The sequence below is a fragment of the Vitis vinifera genome, chromosome 16 (assembly GCF_030704535.1).
Source record: "Vitis vinifera cultivar Pinot Noir 40024 chromosome 16, ASM3070453v1".
In the NCBI taxonomy this organism is placed as follows: domain Eukaryota; kingdom Viridiplantae; phylum Streptophyta; class Magnoliopsida; order Vitales; family Vitaceae; genus Vitis; species Vitis vinifera.
Window position 1 is genome coordinate 4,835,706 of NC_081820.1, and position 22,689 is coordinate 4,858,394.

General features: G+C 35.0%; 1 pseudogene; it reads right to left on the reverse strand.

Annotated features, from left to right (window-relative positions):
• Positions 1 to 487: 487 nt before the first annotated feature.
• Positions 488 to 4,020, reverse strand: LOC100263196 (ABC transporter C family member 7-like; annotated as a pseudogene).
• Positions 4,021 to 22,689: the final 18,669 nt, after the last annotated feature.

Here is a 22,689-nt window from a genome sequence, read left to right on the forward strand (position 1 = left end):
TTGTATGTAATTATTATATATAAGTAGTACATTAATGGTTTGAATTAAGTTGTTGTATATTAATATTTGAAGGTATTTTTATTAGTAAAATCCAATTTAATTTTGGGGCTTGTTTTTTTTTTCTTTTTATTTAATTATATAGGAAATCACTATTTTAATAACAAAAATATAAAAATTATTTTTAATATGAAATGTTCAAAGACGCTTATAAAAGTGTCATGATAAAATATATTAAAAATGACGCTCCTATAAGTGTCAAGATTACCAATTTCCTAAAAATCATTTCACTATAAAATGTTAAAAAAAATGACGTTTTTTAAAAGTGTACGTTATTAAAAGATGACATCTTTTTAAGTGTCATTGAAAGTATTAATAAAAAATGACGCTTCCTAAAAACGTCATTGTAGGCTAAAACATATAATGATAGGGGAGAAGATGATGCTTTAGAGAAGCGCCCTCTTTTACCTTTCTTGACGCATAAAAAGCGTCATTGTTTCCCATTTTTCTTGTAGTGAATTAACAAACATAAGATGTCCAAGATGAATTCCTGAGCAGCAATACTTCCAGACTTGGGCGATCCTACCAAATAGGGAATGCACAGGATAGCTGCTTCAGAAATATGGAGCTTATGAAAATTGGCAAATATCACATTTATGGTTCTCAAGACCTCTTCATTTAGCTGATAAGTGGCTATCATGTACCATTTGCCCTCATCTAGAAGCTTTTTATGTGCAGTGTAGTGTCTACTTCCCATGCCACCATATCTGAGTGTGTAATTAATTATATTGCCAAAAGCTACATCAGGATTTCCTTGATAGTATTTTCCCAGGCTAGACCAAATATTAATTCTAGATCTTTGAACCCATTAAAAGACGTTTGGTTCAGAGACTTTGTTTGTAAGGCAACTCTTTTAGAATCCAAGACACAAATTCTTGTTGTGCCTTAGCAAATGCCTTCTCAGATTCATGAAATCTATCAACGAATGAAACAATTTGCACCCATGCCTTCGATACTAGTCCTGTTTCTATCTTTTGGAACATATACAGGGACATACCTTAGGAAGTCCTGCATTGCTTGCGTCTCGCTTGGCTTCTTGCTCAGTAATTCATTTGGGTATGGGGTTGAGACATCTAGGATGCAAAGGTGACTATGGACTATGCATTTGCTTGTTTCTTCCCTTATTACTTTTCTGAATCAAATTATCTATTGTCGTCTCCACTGATGCTGTAGCCTCATCCAACACCAGAATTTTCCTTCTCTACAGTAAGACTCTAACCAAGCAAACAAGCTGCCTTTGTCCAACACTCCAATTTTCTCCATCTTCTGCAACTCATGCATTAAGAAGCCCTTTATCCTGTCCTACAATCTTTGCAAGACAACACATGTTCAACACCTCCTCGATTTCTTGATCTGAATGCTCTCCTAGAGGATCCAAATTAGTTCTCATGGTTCCTTGAAACAATGTTGGGTCTTGAGAAATTATGCTCAAGCGAGACCTCAAATCCTTCAAACCCATTTTACTGATATCTACCCCATTAGTGAGTATCTGGCCTTTTGAGGATTCAACGACTAGGAAAAGAGCTTGGATTAATGTTGACTTTCCACTTCCTGTTATGTCCACAAAACCAATTTTCTTTTCTCCTGGGAAGGCCCAAGTTATACTTCTGAGAACCATTGGGAGAGTAGGGGTATATTGGACATGGAGGTTGTCAAGGTCTATTCTTCCATTACTTGGCCATTCAAGGCTTGGCCTATAGTTTTCAATCACTAATGGAGCTTCACTTGGTATTTTGGTGAATTGAAGAATCCTCTCCACTGAAATCATTTTGTTTTCTACATTGCATAGGTTCCATATCCCCTAGGCTTGGAGGACATTTAGATTCAAACCATGTATAGCTTCCAGTCCTGCCAATCTGGGACTAATGGTTGACCTCGGCAAGCTCACCAAGATGACAAGCACCAAAAAGAAAACAAGGTTGAAAAGAAAGTTTATCTGAATGCATAGCCATTCCATTGTGGCAGTGTTGCGGAAAGTAACATGAGAATAATCATCAAGCAAGCTGAGATTTCTTCTCAAGAAGCGATCCTCTTGATTGAAGCAACGAATTGTTGTTGCCTCAGTGATAGATTCTGAAAAGTGGTGGAGGATCAGAGCTTTTCGAACCCCAACCATCCTAACTAATTCTTTGGCAGTAGTATTGTAGTAAGCCTGATGCCATATAGAGATCGAAATGATGGATACAAAAAAAAGGAAGACCTGCCAAGCAACTTGGGACATGAGAACAATGATACTTGATAGCTGAACAAGTGCAAATGCTAATCCAACTAATTTGTATGGAATGTTTGTGTCTACTGTGCTTTGATCTGTAGAAAATCTATTGAGGATTTGACTTGAGAGGGGTTGAGTCAAAGAACAGATGGGTGCCTAAAAAACTGCTTTGATCATTTCAAAAAAGAGGTGGCGTGCAGTCTCAATGGCGATAGTTGATAGCAGAACTTCACTTTCTAATATGAATATGGAGCTTTCCTAGACAACAAAGAAAATACCCTTATAAACTGCTCTATGCTAACCTTGTTTTGCTCCTCAGTTGCCCTAGCAATCCAGTAATTACCACCTATCTGCAACCCTTGGAAGAGAACTTAACACAAAAGGATAACTGGAACCAGAGCTCTTTATAGGTATAAGTGATAAAGGTTGAATAAACATGCCATTTTACCCGACTAGATTTTGTTTCTTCCTTAGGGATTCCATATAAAAGCTTTCCATTGCTGATGAGGTCATGAGAATTTTCTTTTATGAGGTTAATTTTATTTTTCTGCGGGGGTTTATTGGTTAAGCAGTTCTCTTGGGATGGGTTCACTTGGTCTAGGGATTTGCTATGGGCAGTCATCTGTCTAACAAGTTCACTATTTGGGTCTGCAATCAAATCTTCATATTTTCCAAATTGAACAATTATTCCATCCTTCATCACCAGAACAAGGTCTAAAGCATCCAAGAACTCTAGCTGATGGGTGACATAAATGACAATCTTCTGGGATAAGATTTGCATAAGACATTTTTGGAATAGGTGTGCTCTGGTAGGCGCATCAACAACACTGAAAGGATCATATGAGGAATTTATCCTTTATTGTCCCAGTTTGAATCCAAGCACTCTATGGGACATAAGATTTTGATCCATATTCCTTATTTCCTGTCCCAGAGATCCTAGGGATCTCGCCAAGTATGCTACAGAGTAAGCTTGATTTGCCAGATCCAATTGACCCATAAACTGCAACCTTGTAACCTTTCATAATTTTCATCCGCTCAGCAATTTTGATAGTTGACTTCAAATTTAATCACATGTCCAAGCGTATTCTCCTACCTCAATATCAATGGCGATTTCAAAATGATTCTGAAGTAGGATAGGTTGCGAGCTTCTTTTGATCTTCTTCTTAGATGAAGAGTTGGATCTGATCCATGGAGACTTTTGTTTGAGCTATCATGGAAATGAGCTCTGGCAGGTTATAGATGGCCTCTTATAGCATTCAAAAATTTGCTAAAGCTGAGAGAACTCTACCTGTTGTTAATGGTGTTTTCAATACAATGTAAACAACAAATGTTATAACTGAAACTAAGGTAGGAGAAGCCTAAAAGAGGAAGGCCATTGCTAAGCATGTATAGAGGTATCTCTTCAGCCAATGTCTCTCAGTTTCTCTAAGTTCCTTAATTTTTTTGAAAAAGGTGCCCTCCCAATAGTGCAATTTCAAAACTCTCATGCTCTTCAGAGTCTCTGAAGTAGCTTTGATTCTCAAGTCTTTTGCTTCCATGATCTTTGAGTGAAGCTTTTCTTGGCTATTAGTTGATGGGGTGTTTCCTACCATCACCAAAACAGTGATAAATAGAGTAGTCATGGATGGGGCAGCACCAAGATTCCTATAAAGGATTACAAAAGTCAGGCCAACCTGAATTAGAAGCAACCAAACTCCATGAATACAAAAGCAGAAGTCTCTAATTCTCTCCACATCCACCCAGAAATCAAATCATGTCTCAACCATTGCCCAACATGCAAGTTTCTAGTTTGCTACTATATTTAGGGATCACATGTTTATATCTTTGTCCAACCTTGGCAAATCTTCTTCATCAATCTGTTCTCATATCAAAACCTCTGTCATTCTCCAATACATGCTCAAACATATAGACAAGGGCTCCAACACCGTATGAAAGAAGGAGCAAAAAGCATAGATGGAAACAATAAAATAAAAATCCAAGGAAATAATGAGCAAAAAATGAACATAAATAACCTCATTTCAAGGGGAAATCCATGGGTTAAAACGAGGGAATGAGTCAAAATAGATTTTTAACATAAACAGGGCAGGATTTCTATCATTAGATTCAAAAGACAAACCCAAATGCATACTATTCTTAGATGAAATCAATGACATTGAAAAAAACGAAAGTCCAAAAAAATAAAAATAAAAAATAAAAAAATCAAAGCAAATAAAAAAACAACCAACCAATCTCAATAGAACCAATTGTGGCCCTTAGCGTCCATACCAAACAACAAAGATTGAATGTTCAAAAATGGCCAGAGAATAATGGAGGATCAAATGTAATTGGGAATACAAAAATTAACAAGAAACATACCTAGCAACTTTAACTCAACTCACTTGAGTTCTAGCTATGGTTTTTCTCCAGAATCCTTAAAAAATCTATGGACACGAGTTTGTTTTTTTCTTTTCGCCTAAAGCAATACAAAAATTCTTCATTTCTTCCCATGTTCTCAATGTGTGCTGCCAGCCCCCCTTTGAAAACCTCCTTATTTGATTTTATTCCAATTTTTTTTTTGGTTTTTTTTTATCTCCATTTTTCCAAAAGGAAACTTTTCTTTCTCCTACCAAAACTTTTTTTCCATTTTTCTTTCTCCAAAATTCTGGTGATCCTCCTTCCAAATAGATGGCAGCCCGTTTCCTCATGCCTAAAAAGCCAAGAAATATGATTTAGAAAACTTATAATAAAATAAAATGAAAATAATAAAGAAAGCCATACAAGCCACACAAGTCATGCAGGCCATGCAATCATGCAAGTCATACTAAAAGTGAGTCTAAAAAGGCCTAAGTGGGCCTAAGTGTCCTAGATGGGCCTAAGGTGGTACTTAATGGGTCGGGTATACCTATATGGGCCTAGGGTGAGACTAGGTCTGCCTAAATAAGCCTAACCTAAAGTGCACCTAAGTGAAACCTAGTCTAAATTTGAAGGGCACCCAAGGTCTTAATGTGGAGCTCGATAAACCCCTCAACCAAAGTCCCTAAAGTGGCTCAGAAAAGATAAGTTACACAAGTAGTAATGGGCCATCAAAAACATGTGCTAAAGGGACAAAATGGAAGGTTTACAATGGGGTATTGAAATTATGGAGAAGATTTCACCAAAATCTTCCAACGGTCATGAGTTCATCCTAGTTGCCATAAATTATTTCACCAAGTGGGTGGAAGCTACATCATATACAAAGTTGACATCTACTTGAGTTGCCAGTTTCATCAAGTCACACATCATTTGCCGCTATGGGGTCCCTCATGAGTTGATTTCAGACAGAGGTGTACACTTTCGAGCTAAGGTAGATACTTTGTTACAGAAGTATAACATCCAACATCACAGATCGTCTGCATACATGCCACAAACTAATGGGCAGTGGAGGTAGCAAATAAGAGCATTAAGAGGATTTTGAGGAAGATGGTTGAGACTTCTCGAGATTGGTAAGAGAAACTCCCTTTTGCATTGTGGGCATACCGTACCTCTTTTCGCACCTCTATAAGAGCTACACCTTACTCTCTTATGTATGGTATGGAGGTTGTTTTGCTAGTCGAGACAGAGATGGGTTCATTGAGAGTAGCTCTTGAGTAGCAGATTTTTGAGACAGAGTGGGCTTAAGCTCGATTTGATCAACTTAACCTTTTAGATGAGAAGAGATTGAGAGCAGCAGATCATGTTTAGGCCTATAAGAGAAATATGGTTCGCGCATTTAGGAAACGGGTTAAGTTTAGACCATTATAGAAATGAGATTTGGTTTTGAGGATTCTTAGAGGTTTGGTTGGAGACCCTAGAGGGAAATTCAAACCTAGTTAGAGTGGGACTTATGTTATTCGAGAGTTGACTCCAAAAGGGGCTGCATGGTTGACTGACTTAGATGGAAACCAATTTTCAAAGCCTACCAATGTGGATTAGCTGAAGAAGTATTACATTTGAGATTATGGTCGTAAGATGGGTGATCATCATTTCGATTAGCCTTACACCTTATCACCTATATTAATATATTAGATCGTTGCTAGCCCATTAAGCCTCATGTGGTATGTTATAGCCTTTTTCTTTTCTATAGCCCTGCTTATCATTTCTACACTCGGGTTAGGGCCCTTTGATGTATGGTTATGCTTTGATAGGAAAGTCTCATGAGCTTTGGACTTATAGGCTTATCTTCCTCATCCTTGCTATTATCACCTCACCACCCTGTCTGTTACATTCCATTATTTTCACATTTTCATCTCAATCTTGACTTTTATCTTTGGTTGCTATATTTCATATTTCCTTCACTTGGATTCTTCACATATTGATGCATATAGGGTAGTCGTACCACTCTCTTCATTCCATCACTTGGCATTGATTCAGAGATTTTAGCTTAAGAGGTTGTCTCATGGGATAGGGTTTCATGTGTTCATGAATGATTTGAGAGAGTTTATTCATTCCTTGTAGTTTCTCATTGGAGTATGATGTATGATGACCAGGGTATGCGCATACAAAAAAGAAAAAAAAAATGAAATGATGACAAAAAAAAAAAAAGGCTCCATGATGTGTTTGTACTTGATATCCTAATCTCATGAGCATGTGTTGTTATTTGAGGGTTGTTTATTAGGTTTATCATTGAGGGTTTATGCGAGTTTTTCATGAGGAATTTTTCACTCCTTGAGTCACTTTCATTATGCAGTTGGAGGGGTGAGAGTTTTTTGTGAGAGATTTGAGTTTTGTGAGATCCTTTATTTCTTGGATCAGAGTAGTTGTACTTTATAGGTATGAGAGTTGAGTAACTTTTCACTAAGGTATTTGAATTAGTGTCTTCTCTATTACTCCATAATGGGTGATATGATTTACCTTTGTTATACTGATATGCATTGCTCATCATTCCTTTTTTACTTTCTCATTACCTTCATTTGATTTCCCATTACTTCTTTCCCACTATTTATTCCTTTTTTTCGTCCCATTCCAATATCCATACACCATACCAATTTGACACCTTTCTTCACATCATTTACATGACTTGCTGATGGTTTGACCACTTCTCATCCTTTCTCATTTCACCATCGACATTCTCATTGACTCCTCTTAAGTTCACATGCTTATGAGATTTTCCTATGCGTTGTACACCACACAAGAGGGTATGGGTTTGATAATTGGGTATTTGAGCCTAGTTTTCTTTCGTTTCTTTGCCTTCTCACCGTGGCCTATGTTACGTCCCGTGTCTTAAGACTACCTTAAGGCCATGAGATCAGACGTTGTCTTTAACAGTCTTCACTTGGACAAACTTTTGTAGATTGGTTGAAGTATAGTCGTTACTATGTTTTCTCTTATGGGAGATACTTTTGGAAGCATTTGGTTTCTCTCTTTTGCTTGGCATATTGATGTTTGATGAATTTTTTAGCCTGGAGACAGTTCTTTGATGGTATCAGATTCATCATTTTGTCGTGCATCAAATATCTAGACTGAAACATATTTCCCATTTTCTCTAAGGTTCCTAATTATTGTTGGATAGTATGGTTATCCTCATTCATGGTTATAAAGATGTTTGGTGGATTTTGATAATTTCTTCATTATACTACAAATATCCATACTGGGGCATATTCCCATCTCCTTGATGAGATTGTCCATAGATGGATGATCATTGTTGGTTGTTTACATCATGACATTGTACTTCAGATATCCATATTGGAGTATATTCCCCTATCCTTGATGAGATTGTGCATAGATGGATGATCATTGTTGGTTGTTTACCTCATGAAATTGTACTTCAAATATCCATGTTGGGGCATATTCTTCTTTCCTTGATGAGATTTTTTTTGTGCAGTAGTACGAGGATGGATGATAGGTGTTGGATATTTACCTCATGACTTTGACATCAAATCTTATATTGGGGCATATTTCCCCATTTTCTTTGAGTATCCTTGAGATTAGAACAGCAACTAGCTTGGTTTTAGATTGAGTACTAGTATGGGGCTTTTGACGATTGACTGTATTAGGACCTCCGTACATGGATTTGTTGAGATAGAGATGGATCACATCATTTTTCACCCGAGGAGCATGGGTGGATCCTTTAACCAGATGCTCATGATATAGATTGCTTTTCTCATTAGTTACCTTAGAGATTGGGCTATCCAGATGAGTAGTATTTTTGTGCACTTTGAGATTTGCTTTTAGATGAGTCGTGATATACACACTCCGATATTTACCTTATGAGATTCGTCAACAGAGCAGCTCTTGAGACATAGAGAGTTTTTTCAGTTCAGAGTTTTCAGAGGTTTTTCATGATGCATCAGTTTATGATCCATGATTTCAACGGATGATTGATTTACTGGTTGTTTTAGCAATGCGAGCACCCTGGATACTAGGGCATATTTCCCTCCTTAAGTTTAGTAGTTCGACCCTTAGCATTTCGAGTATATGACTTTGAGCCTATTTATTTCCTATCCACTTTCAAGTTGGTTTTCTTTATCTATTCATTTTAAGCCCTGAGTCTTCTAGCCCTGAGCTATCCATCCTTTCTAGACCTTGAGTCTTATAGCCTTGAGTTATTCTCTCCTTCTAGGCCTTGAGCCTGATAGTCCGAAGCTATCCTTCTTCCCTTAGGCCTTGAGCTTAGTAGCCCTAAGCTATCATTTCCTTAAAACCTAGAGTCTTTCCACCCCTAAGCTTAGCTTTCTTCATTTGGTCGTCCATGAGTGGTTTGACCTGGAGTTTGTGTATCGCATTCTCCATCTAGCCGATTAGTCATAAAGCTTAGAGCGCATAACCCTAAGATGTTCACATAGCCCTGAGCAATTCATTGTAACCCTGAGTTACTCATTGTATCATAACCCAAAGTCATTTCTTTTCCATTTAGAGCCCTGATCTCACAACCCAGAGTCGTTTTCCTAATTTATGACCTAGAGTAATTTCTTTTCCATTTAGAGCCTTAAGCTCACGACTTAGAGTTGTTTTCCTCATTTATGACCCAGAGTCATTTCTTTTCCATTTAGAACCCTGAGCTCATGACCTAGTGTCGTTTTCCTTATTTATGACCTAGAGTCATTTCTTTTCCATTTAGAGCCCCAAGCTCACGACCCAAAGTTGTTTTCCTCATTTATGACCTAGAGTCATTTCTTTTCCATTTAGAGCCCTGAGCTCACGACCTAGAGTCGTTTTTCTCATATATGACCCAGAGTAATTTCTTTTCCATTTAGAGCCCTAAGCTCATGACCTAGAGTCGTTTTTCTCATTTTTGACCTAAAGTCATTTCTTTTCAATTTAGAGCCTTGAGCTCATGACCTAGAGTCGTTTTTCTCATTTATGACCCAGAGTTATTTCTTTACCATTTAGAGCCTTGAGCTCACGACCTAAAGTCATTTTTTCTTATTTATGACCCAGAGTCATTTTTTTATTTCTTTTTCATTTAGAGCTTTAAGCTCACGACCTAGAGTCATTCTTTCCATTTAGAGCCTTAAGCTCATGACCTAGAGTCGTTTTTCTTATTTATGACCCAGAGTCATTCTTTCCATTTAGAGACCTGAGCTCACGACCTAGAGTCGTTTTTTTTTTTTTATGACCCAAAGTCATTCTTAGCATTTAGAGCCCTGAGCTCACGACTTAGAGTCCTTCTTATTTATGACCCAGAGTCATTTTTTTTCCATTTAGAGCCCAAAGCTCACGACTTAGAGTTTTTTTTTTTCTCATTTATGACCTAGAGTCATTCTTTCCATGTTGAGCCTTGAGCTCATGACGCAAAGTCAATCATTTTATCTATGACCTAGAGTCATTGTTTCCACGTAGCCTTGAGCTCACGACATATAGTTGTTCCATTTTTGAAATTGTGACCCCATGTTCCGAGTTTACTCTCATCATGTGCTAGGACAAAATCTTTGGTCCTTTTCTTTTAGTTCTTCGGTATAGTTCACTTCATTTCACTCATTATTCGTATTTTTTACTCACATTCCCTACACTCGCGATCTCTACTGAATAGGGGCATATTTGTAGACCCTCCATTTTGTCCTCCAAGCACATGTCTTATTAGGTATTTGTTTGGTATTTTACAACAATTCCCTAATGGCCCATTACTACTCGTGTAGCTTATCTTTTCTAAGCCACCTTGGGGACTTTGGTTGAGGGACTTTGGCCCATTTCTTTGGTCCTTTTCTTTTAGTTCTTCGGTATAGTTCACTTCGTTTCACTCATTATTCGTATTTTTTACTCACATTCCCTACACTCGCGATCTCTACTGAATAGGGGCATATTTGTATACCCTCCATTTTGTCCTCCAAGCACATGTCTTATTAAGTATTTGTTTGGTATTTTACAACAATTTCCTGATGGCCTATTACTACTCGTGTAACTTATCTTTTCTAAGCCACCTTGGGGACTTTGGTTGAGGGATTTATATAACCCCATTGTGACTTTTGGTAGCCCTAATTTAAACTTAGGTTTTTTCCTTCCTTTTTAAGATAGCTTTTAGGAACACATTAGGTTAGACACATCTAGGTTCACCCAGGCCTACTTGGGTTCACCTTGCCCCGCATATATTCACCTAGACACCTTCCAGCTTGCACACATTCACCTTAGGTCACTTAGACATTTTTTCATAATAGGTCACTTGGACACTTCTTTTAGCATAGTTCACTTAGGCATGTTCTTGATTTTGGTTACTTCTTTTTTCGAGATAAGATGAGTATTAGCTTGACTATACATTGCATGAAATGAATTTATATATATATATATATATATATATATATATATATATATATATATATATATATATTTGAGGGTTTGAGTTTGACATTTAAATTATTATAATATGTTGCATTAATTTAATTTCTTTATTTTCTCTAATTACATACATCTAATATTTATTTTTATACCCTTATCAATTTATTTGTTTATTTACTCACTTATTTATTCATTCTTTAATTCCATGAATTGACATCTTGGATTTTATGGCTATGTGATTTGATCTTCTATTTTATTTTATTTTATTTCCAATTACATGATTTCTTATTTCAACTTTATTTTTAATTTTGCATGAGACTTGGAGCCATCAAGGAGAGGAGATCATGACCAAATTGGGAATCTTATGAAGAGAATATCATCAGTGGACGATCATTTGACCATGATAGAAACATCACATGTCTTCTATAGAATTCCCATCACCTTCACCAGATGTCCCAAAAAGCGTCATTACATGCCCACAGAAAACATGATGATTACCACACATTTTAGATGATTCACACGTGAAGAAGCAAGGGATAACATGCATATCACACCACAAAGTAACAACTAGGATGATATCTCACAAAAAAAACAATGGAGGAGTAACAACTGGACATTTCTCCTAGGGATATGGGGACTTCAGGATTCCGTTACAGAAAGCGCATCACGCATGGCAGGAAGATAGGTATTTTTCAGAGAGATGCATCTCTGCTAGCAGTGAACATTACCTCCACAGGGGCGCCATCAGTTGGAGGAGACAAGCTTTCCTTATAGCAGTCTTCTGAATATCTACACCAATGCACTACATCTCCATAGAAAAACGATAAACTCATCAAAGCCACCACTATCATCGCTATCACCTCCAGATGTGCCTTTTTGGATTTTTTTTTTCCCTCTTTGTTGGCACTATTTGTACGTTTCCAAATAGGTTGTGTTGTGACGAGGTGTACGGCGTCGAAGCTCGACAACGAGAACACTGTGCAGTGGTGCAAGGAGTGGTGCCGCCTCATGGAGGAGGCCATCTACACCCGCCACCATTTCGTCGTCGCTCACGCTGACTACTGCCATTCACTTTGCATCACTGGATGTACTCTTCCCAAGTTCGCTGCTAGAGAACCCTTCTTCGTTTCAGACCAAACGTGTTGTTTACCTCATGAACCCATGGTTCTTCTTAGATTCTCTCAGATGACGATCAAGATCCAAGAAGCGAAGAACAGAGGATAGCAATCCAATCTCTACACTTCCAAACCGCAAAACCCTTCGACCATTTTAATTTCTTTCCTGACGATTCAGCGAAACCTACGAATCGATGGTGAGCTGCGTGGACTGAATGCTGACTTGATCTGAATCCAAGAAGAAACAGTGGGTTAAGCCTCAAGTTACCTTGCCGTTATTGATTTTTGGGGAGAATGAAGAGGAGAATGAAGAGAAGAAATTTGATTCCTTCGAGCCCGTACAGACTTTCAATCACAAACGAGTCTATTCTACGAAGCACAGAATGAAGGTGGATCCAATTGTTGGGATTAATGATATTCTTTCAAATTTGTGCAGTCAGAATCAACATATCAAAGGTGAAAATGGGTTGCCTACAGTCTCTTATGGGTAGAATTTGAACTCAAATTCGGATTCAAATGTGTTGCATGCAGATTTGATTAATGGGGATGATGGTTTTGATGATGATGATGGATGGGAATTCAAGGGTGTCATCTCCGAAAATTCTAAGATACAAGTGGGTTCAAGATTATTAGGACTAGAAGTTGAGACAACAATAAAGCAAGAAATGTAGGAAAATTCTAATGGAGACAAATACACATCTGGATTTCGCAATGGTTTGGATAGTTATAAAGATTTCTTTGCTGCACCAAATGGGCTTTGGTAGGAAAATTCTGAGAGAGCCAAACATATTGAAGGCAAAGGTTCCAAAATCCTCTACTTGGAATCATCTATGCTTTGGTTGGATGCCCTCTTTCATGTGTTGTGGTATAGGCCTCTTTATCGTGCAATGAGGACAAATAGTGCTCTGAACTTTGTCATTGACAGACATTATCTCATAAATTGATTTGTTCTTTGACCGTGCATTTGCAGGGAATTTGATCACTTACCAAACAAGACATGGGTTACATCCTTAGGAAATCTCCAAGTGAGTCACGCATATATGCACTTCCGATATCCATGTGCATTCAAAAAGGAAGTAAAATATTCCATAGAGAGAGTGAACTGCCATATAAATAAAAAGAAAAAAAATAGGAATGAGGATTTTTTTTTCAAGGGAGAGCACGCACAGATTTTGGAGAGCAGCAGAGGACTCTAAGAGGATGCGCAGAATTCTTGGAGAGTAGTAGAGGACTTCAAACAGGGATCGAGTTGCCACTTTAACACATCAAGAGAGGATTTTTTTTCTTTCATATCACATGTTAGTTTTCAATAGAGCATTTTTTTTTTAGTTTAGGTTTTTAGTTCATTGGTTAATTTAATTCTTTGTGATAAAATTTTTCGATCTCAATTGGCACAATTTTTTATTTATCTCTTAGATTAGATGTTTTTTTTTTAAAAAAAATTAATTTTGGTTCATTAGTTTAAATAATCGTAAAGCTTATGTTTTTAGTTCCATGCTAGTTTATTTTTTAATCTATCTGTTAGTTTAAACGTGTTTGTGGTTTTAATTCATTAGTTTAATTAATTCTTCATGATAAAGTTTATATATATTTTTTTCTAATCCTAAATTAGTTTAGTTTTAATCCATCTTTTAGTTTAAGTGTGTTGGTGATTTTAATTCATTAGTTTAAATAATCATGTCGGATAAAGTTCGTGTTTTTAATTCCAACTAGTTTAGTTTTAATTTATTCTTTAGTTTAGATTCATTGTGGATTTTAATTTATTAGTTTAATTAATCTTATTAGATAAAGTTTAGTTTCAATTTCGTTTAGTTTTAATTTATTCTATAATTTGAATGAGTTTGTGATTTTAATTCAATTGTTTGATTAGACCTCTTAGATAAATTTCACCTTTTCAATTTAGATTTAGTTTAGTTTCGATTTACTTATTTATTTATTTGTTTTAGTTTAGATGTGTTTGAAATTTTAATCTAACAGTTTGATCAATCTTATTAGATAAAGTTGATATTTTTAATTCCAATTAAATTTAGTATTAATTTATTTTTTTTGTTTAGTTTGAATGACTTTGTGTGTTTCCGATTTTGTTAATTTTGATTTTAATCCATTATATTCAATTTTGTAGTTGATTATAATTTTAGTTAATCACATGTTATTATTTTCATGTTTTAAGTATGGTAATTTTAATTTTGATCCATCTATATTTAGTTTGAGTGTTTTTTAGAGTTTTGGTTAATCAATTTAGTCAATCGCATGTTATTATTTTCATGTTTTAAGTATGGTAATTTTAGCTTTGATTCATTAATTATTAGTATGAGTTTTTTGGAATTTTAGCTAATCAATCTAGTTAATTACATGTTATTATTTTCATATTTTCAAGTTTGTGAAACTTTGGTTTTTGATTTATCATATTTTGTTAGAGTGTTAATTTACTTTAATTGATCCCATGTTATTATCTCTAAATGTTAAGTTTGTTGGTTTTAATCCTTGATTGGTTTTTATCCTAATTCATGTGCTTCTTGAAATTTGGATGTCAGTTTTGGTTAATATTTTTGTTAGTTTGTTTAATTTGGAAGTCGATCATTAGTATGATGTCTTAGTGATTGTTGGTCAAATCCTTTTTTTTTTTTGTAATGCCACTGGAAACCCATGAAGGTTGGCCTTATCCTCAACACTTTAGTCAACTTGGTTGTCTAAAATTTTATTTTGTGATTTTGTTTTCTTTTGGGTTGCCTATGTTTGATCCTTGAGTATTGTTGTTTGTGAATAATATCTTTCCTTTTAAAAACAAACCTTTTCCCAAAATGTTCCTCATTAAAATATATTTAAAAAAATTCATTTAGAGTCATTGGAATCAAAATCTCATTTTCTTAAAATAATATGCAACCAGTTTTTGATCGGTTCGCATTTTTCTCGGTTTTCAATGAAAATTTTGGTTTTGAGTAAAACACGAATCCAAGCTAAGTGATCCTAAATAAATGAGATAATTCTAGGCTAAATTCGTGTATATCAATTGGGGAATTGGTGAAACCCCTACATAAGAAAATCTTTTCAAAACTTATTTTTGCTACCACCTTTGCTACTTGTTGTAATCATATTTATATCCATTTTTTAGGAATTGTACACAAGATGTGTGTGATAATTGATTATTTCATATAATTTGATCATTTTTGCTATGCTAATTGGATAACTAGCATGCCAGGATTTCTTTATTTTATTATTCATTATCTAACCCCTTATGTTTTGCAAAAGCACATTACAAGTTATCTATGCTATCCAGGTACACCCTTTATCACCCACTTTCTATATTCTATAAATATGTTTGTCATTGTGAACTAGGTCTATGTTTGATAGTGCTTGGGTGTCTTGAAATTTGTTTCATTGTTCAATTATTTATGATAAAGCGCATGTTGGGTGATATATTATTTAAATTAACCATTGATGTCTTGTGATAGTGCTTAAGAAGCAGTTCAGGTACGCACCTTAAATCTTCTTTATGATTGTGATTGGTTTTCTTGTTAGGCATGCTATTTTTTTAAAATCACCTAGCCTACCTAGGTATCTATAATTAACCAATTAATTGCCCCAATTCCTTCAACTTAGTTAGTAGAGACCTTTGTAGGGCTTAGAAGGGTGCTACCTCTTAGAGGTACCTTCCCAATAAATAATCTGATTCTCGAACCTAGACTCGGGTTTTTGAAAGACACACTTTTCCAAAAACTATAGAGTCACTTTTTTTAGGGTTTGCTTTCTTGTTTTATTTTCCCTTTTAAAATAAAATAAAACAAGTGGCGACTCCGACTTTTTCCAAAACTAATTTTTCACCAAAATAAAAGTGAGTATTGCCGATTGAGTGGGGATGCATGTGAAAAATACGAGTCCACAATCATTCTTCGGGCACTGGTCTAAATTGAACCTATCGCCCTTCACAAAGGGAACTATTCTAGGTGAACAATCCTTCATCCAAAATCTCTCTAAAACATTGTTGATATAGGTTTCTTAAGACAAACTGAAAATGCCTCGAAATTTGTCCCTATGTATCTTAATGCCAATGACATAAGTCGCATCATCCATATCTTTTATGTCAAAGTTTTCAAAGAGAAATTGTTTCACCTCATGTAGCAAACCCTTATCATTGGTTGCATTTAAAATGTCATCCACATACAAAACAAGGAAACAAATCTTACTCCCACTAACTTTCTGATATATACATTGATCCATAATGTTCTCTACGAAACCAAATGAAGAGATAACATCATGAAACTTCAAATACCACTAACGGGATGCTTATTTCAATCCATATATGGATTTATTAAGCTTGCATACCAAATGCTCACCACCACTAGAGGAAAATCCTTTTGGTTGTTCATGTAAACCTTTTCTTGTAGATTTCCATTGAGAAAGACCATTTTCACATCCATTTATTGCAACTCTAAGTCAAAATGGGCAACTAATGTCATAATGATATGAAGAAAATCTTTCTTAGATATAGGAGAAAAAGTCTCCTTGTAGTCAATTCTTTTTTAGTGAATCCTTTAGCAACAGTCTTGCTTTATATATTTCAATGTTGCCCAATGAATCCTTCTTTGTCTTGAAGACTTATTTACATAATGGCTTTTGGACTATTAGGCAACTCAACAAGATTCCAGACTCTGTTAGATGCCATAGAATTTCTCTATTCTTTCATAGCATCATACCATCAAATTGACTTTTAGCAACTTATGTCTTGTGAAAATGTTTCAGGATCATTTTTAGCTCCAGAGTCGTAGTCTAAGAATTGAAAACAAATAAAAAATGTACCTCCCGTCATTGCCATTCTTATAGGTTAAAACAGTGTCTTCAATTGTTCAAGTTTTAGGTACTTCTAAACTTTACTCAATCTCTTCTTAGATGATGTTTTTTAAGACTGAAAGAGATTGAAGGCTTAGGGAACCCTACCCATTAGTGCTCTGCCCCTTGTTAAAGACTCTTTCCATCACCGAGTCTGCTTTGAGTGTGCATAAAACATGAGGTAGAGATGCAAACGTGGTTCCGAACATTAATCCTCATTTCTAAATTGATGGAATGAATGTGGACCACATTTCAATCACGTCTTTGGTTTGTTACCGAAGATCTAGGAGAAGCAAAATCCCAACATTCTCCCACTTGGTCCATATATTCCATCATTCACCATAGCAAGAAACAAAACACATGAATCATGGTGATAGGTCCTCTAAAATTGAGTATTATCTTCCATGTATCATAGCGCATCATGTCTCTCAAACACTAGCCCATATAACTTAATGAATAAACGCTATGTTTATTCTAGGTCCAAACATTAATGATATTTCTCAATAAATGAATAAAATTGTACACAAAGAAAATCAAATATGAGAAAACATCAAAAATAGAGTTTCATTGAAAATAACATTCATTCTTACAAGGAAAATCACACAAAGGAACCAAGTCCCAATCTATCTACATGATCCTTAAATTTCAACGGTGGCATACCTTTAGTCAAAGGATTAACAATCATCAATTCAATGCTAATGTGTTCAATAACCATCGTTTTCTCTTTAACATGTTCTCCTATGGCTAAATACTTGATGTTGAGGTTCTTGTTTCTACTACTGCTTTTGTTGTTCTTAGCCATAAAAATTGCAGCTGAATTGTCACAATATATCTTCAATGGCCTAGAAATTGAATCCACAGCTCTAAGCCCAGAAATGAAACTCTTTAACCATACACCATACAAGGTAGCCTTAAAACAAGACACGAACTCAGACTCCATAGTGGAAGTTGCAATCAAAGACTATTTTGCACTTCTCCAAGAAACAACTCCACCGGCTAGGATAAAGACATATCCTAAAGTTGATTTTCGCAAATCAATGTAGTCAGCGTAGTCTAAATCAGAGTAGCCAATCACTTCCAAATTATCAGTCCGTCTATACACAAGCATGTAGTCTTTGATCCCCTTAAGATACCTCATCACTTTCTTTGCAGCTTTCCAATGGTTTATACTTGTATTACTCTGATATCTTCCCAACATCCCAACAACAAATGCAATGTCAGGTCTTGTGCATACCTGAGCATACATCAAGCTTCTAATAGCAGAATCATAAGGAATGTTCTTCATTTGTTCCCGCTCAAGATCATTCTTTGGGAACTGGTCCAAATTGAACCTACGCCCTTCATAATGGGAACTATACTAGGTGAACAATCCTTCATCCAAAATTTCTCTAAAACTTTGTTGATATAGGTCTCTTAAGGCAAACCGAAAAGGCCTTGAAATCTTTCTTTATGTATCTTAATGCCAATGACATAAGTTGCATCACCCATATCCTTTATGTCAAAGTTTTCAAAGAGAAATTGTTTCACCTCATGTAGCAAACCCTTATCATTGGTTGCAAGTAAAATGTCATCCACATATAGAATAAGGAAACAAATCTTACTCCCATTGACTTTCTGATATATACATTGATCCATAATGTTCTCCATGAAACCAAATGAAGAGATAACATCATGAAACTTCATATACCACTAACGGGATGCTTGTTTCAATCCATATATGGATTTCTTAAGCTTGCATATTCACCACTACTAGAGGAAAATCCTTTTTGTTTTTTCATGTAAACCTCCTCCTGTAGATTTCCATTGAGAAATGTTGTTTTCACATCCATTTGTTCCAACTCTAAGTCAAAATGTGCAACTAATGTCATAATGATATGAAGAGAATCTTTCTTATATATAGGAGAAAAAGTCTCCTTGTTGTCAATTCCTTCATTTTGAGTGAATCCTTTAGCAATGAGTCTTGCTTTATATATTTCAATGTTGCCCAATGAATCCTTCTTTGTCTTGAAGACCCATTCACATCCAATGGCTTTTGCAACATCAAATAACTCAACAAGATTCTAGAATTCGTTAGATGTCATAGAATTCATCTCATATTTCATAGCATCATACCATAAATTTGACTTTTTGCAACTTATGGCTTGTGAAAACGTTTCAAGATCATTTTTGACTCCAATGTTGTAGTCCAATTCTTGTAGATACACATAATCACTAGGTATTATTGTTTTTCTTCCTCTGGTAGATTTCCTTAATGTTGCATCAACATTTTCCTGAGAATCATGTTGCTCAATTGGTTGTTCAACAATTTCTGGCGAATCTTAAACAATTTGATCTATTAGATTGTCAACAATTTGTGGAACTTCAATGATTGGTTGTCTATCACTTGTTTGAACTTGAGGGGCGTTGTGAATGACAATCAATCTATCACTTGAAGTGGATGGTTGAACATCAATATGATCTTTTTCAGAAACAATGTCCTGAAATCAATGGCTCCCATTAATCAAGTCATTCTCAAGAAACTTAGCATTTATTGACTTCACAATGCTAGTGTTGTGAGATGGATAGTAGAATCTATACCCTTTAGACTTTTCGACATATCCAATGAAATATGCACTAATGGTCCTTGGGTCTAGTTTATTTTCTTGTGAGTTGTAAACTCTTACTTCAGACGAGCATCCCCAAACGTGTATATGTCGCAAACTCGATTTCCAACATTTCTATAATTCAAATGGCGTTTTAGGGATAACCTTGTTGGAACTCGGTTCAATGTATACATTATCGTTTTAAGAGATTTAGTCCATAAGGATTCAAGAATCTTGAAGTTGCTACGCATACTCCTAATCATGTCCATTAATGTTGAGTTTCTTTTTTTAGCCGCACCATTCTGGTCTGGGGAACCAGACATGGTGTATTGAGCAACTATCCCATGCTCTTAAAGAAACTTCATAAAGGGACCAGTTGCTTATCCATCATTGGTGTATCTACCATAATATTCTCCACCTTTATCCGTTCTCATAATCTTTATTTGCTTTCCACATTGTTTCTCTATTTCAACCTTGAAAACTTTAAAGGCACCCAGTGCTTCATTCTTTTTATGAAACAAGTAGATATACATGTATCATGAGTAATCATCTATGAAGAAGATGAAGTATTTCGGACCATATGCGTCCATGTCTGGACAACAAATATCTGAATGTATGATTTCTAATATGTCTATGCTCCTCTTGGCACCCTTCATAGACTTGTTGGTATGTTTCCCCTTAATACAGTCCACACAAGTGTCAAAATCAGTAAAATTTAAAGTACTAAGTACTCCATAATTTACTAATCCCTTAATTCTTTGTATGGAGATATTTCCCAATCTCCAGTGCCACTACATAGAGGAATTTTCATTCATAACACATCGTTTTGTACCAGTGTGAACATGCATAGTGTTATTAGTGGTATCGTTTTGTAAATTGATAGAGAAAAGACCATAAGACAATGTACCATTTCCAACAAGATTAGATTTATAAAACAAACTGAAAGATGTCTCATAAAAACTAAAAGAATAACCCAAAAGTACAACTCTTGAAACTAAAATCAAATTCTTAGAGAAACTTGGAACATAAAATGTCTTTTCTAAATTTAAAATAAAACCACTACTTAAAACTAAATTGCATGTTCCAACAACTTCCACATGTGAACACATCTTGTTTCCTGAATAAATGCATTGCTCACTTGGCATTAGTTTACTTATTTTTTGCAAACCCTACAAGGTATTCGAAACATGGATTGTAGAACTAGAATCAATCCACCATGTGTTATAAATAACATCAACCATATTAGATTCATAACAAACAAATGAGATTGGTTTACCTTTCTTCTCAAGCCATTTCTGGAATTTGGTGCAACCCTTCTTCATATGCCCCTTCTTCTTGTAGAAAAAGCACCTATCGGCCTTCTTGATTCCACCTTGGGGCGGTATTTTACCTTTCCCTTTCTTTTTGGCCTGGTTATGATCCTTTCCTTCCATTGCCATCAATGCACTCTCACCCAATTTCATTTTCAGCCTTCCCTCCTCCTGAACACACATGGTCAGAAGCTCATTAATTGACCACTTATCCTTTATGTACTTATTATATTTATTTCATAAATTTGTGTGTATGATTTATTGTTTCATTATACATGCAATATTGAGTTGAATAATATTAGTACATTGATATTGAGTTTTGTGTACATATTGCTTATGGTTTCATGCAATTTATATAAGCTTTTCTTGTGAATTAATTAAATGTCAAGTGATATATCCATATAATTTTAATTAATTAAGGAGTAGCTACAACATCTTTAATTATGCAAAATTATATATTAAGTATTTTAGGATCACATATAGAAAAATGATATTACGGGTAATTAATTATATTTGATATACTCATTTCAAATTGGAACGAGCAAGGAGAGAATCCACAAGAAATTGAATTTTTTGAAATTTAGCTCAATTTCAAATTCGCTAAATTGCCATTTCAAATTCACTCTCCCAATTCAAAATTCATTTCTTATCCATATGACAAATTTTGAATTCAAGCCTTAAATGTCATATTCAACCTTCTAGATTTCTTGCAAATCCAATTCAAAATGCATCTTAGACATTTAGAATTCATAATATTCTCATATATATTTTTAAATATTTTATTGTAATATTTGGAATAAGTGGCTAATTAAAAGGCATCATGTTTTTTTTTTTTTTTTTAGGTTAGACTATATATATTGGAAGGAATAGTTCATAAAGGGAGATTTGTGACTCGTATTTTCAATTGTTTCTTTTATAAACTTAAGCTTTCTTTCATTTTTTTTTTCTTTGAAACCAAACATCAGTTTTGAAGAGAAATCCTCTACCATATATGTTTGGATAATTTTATGCGATTAAAAAAAAGTAGCATGAAAATGAAAAATCCAAAGGAGTGAATAACACATAAGGTATTGAATGATACAACAAAAACAAATTATAGTGTCATTGTTAAAATAATGATAACATTAGATCTAAAATTAGTAAAGGTAATGCTTGACATAAAATATTTGTATTTAGATATTTTGGTGACACTATTTTTGGATTTATAGTGTCGTTATTAAGAAAGTGACACCATAAGGTAGTAAAAATTTAAAATATGGTTATATATTAAGACTCTTTTAGAAAAGTGATAAGACAACGATAAGACTCTTTCAAAAAAGTGACAAGGTTAAAGTAAGTTCTTATATAAAAAACCTCTTTTTCCCATGTGACCACAACCCGAAAGTTCTCATAACTCCCTAACCACAATGACTTTGCTACATTTACACAACTAATCTTTGCTTCGAAACCCTAGAATTACCATCATTGACCTTCAAGTCCATCTCCATAATGTTGTCGGGAAAGTGCTCTAGTTGAGGAAGAGGAAGACATCACGAAACTTGGTTGATTCTAGCTCTGGTTACTTCAATCGAGTACAACTTCAATTTTGAATCACGACTAGGGTTTTTTCAAAAGCTATGTTTTAGGACCAAGTGACCTTCTCTTTCTCATGGTTCAGGTTACTCTATTTTATAATGTAAATGTAGATATTATTTAAAAATATTACACTATTTAATATTTAGTATTATAAGATATTATTCTCTTTAAAAATATAAATAATAAATGAAAAAAATAAAATATGTAAAACGGCAGGGTATGCTAGACCCGTGTTTGCCATGGCTCAGGCCCGGATCATGCCGAATCGGAGTTCTGGTGGGATGAAGTGTCCTATGCTTGTTTAT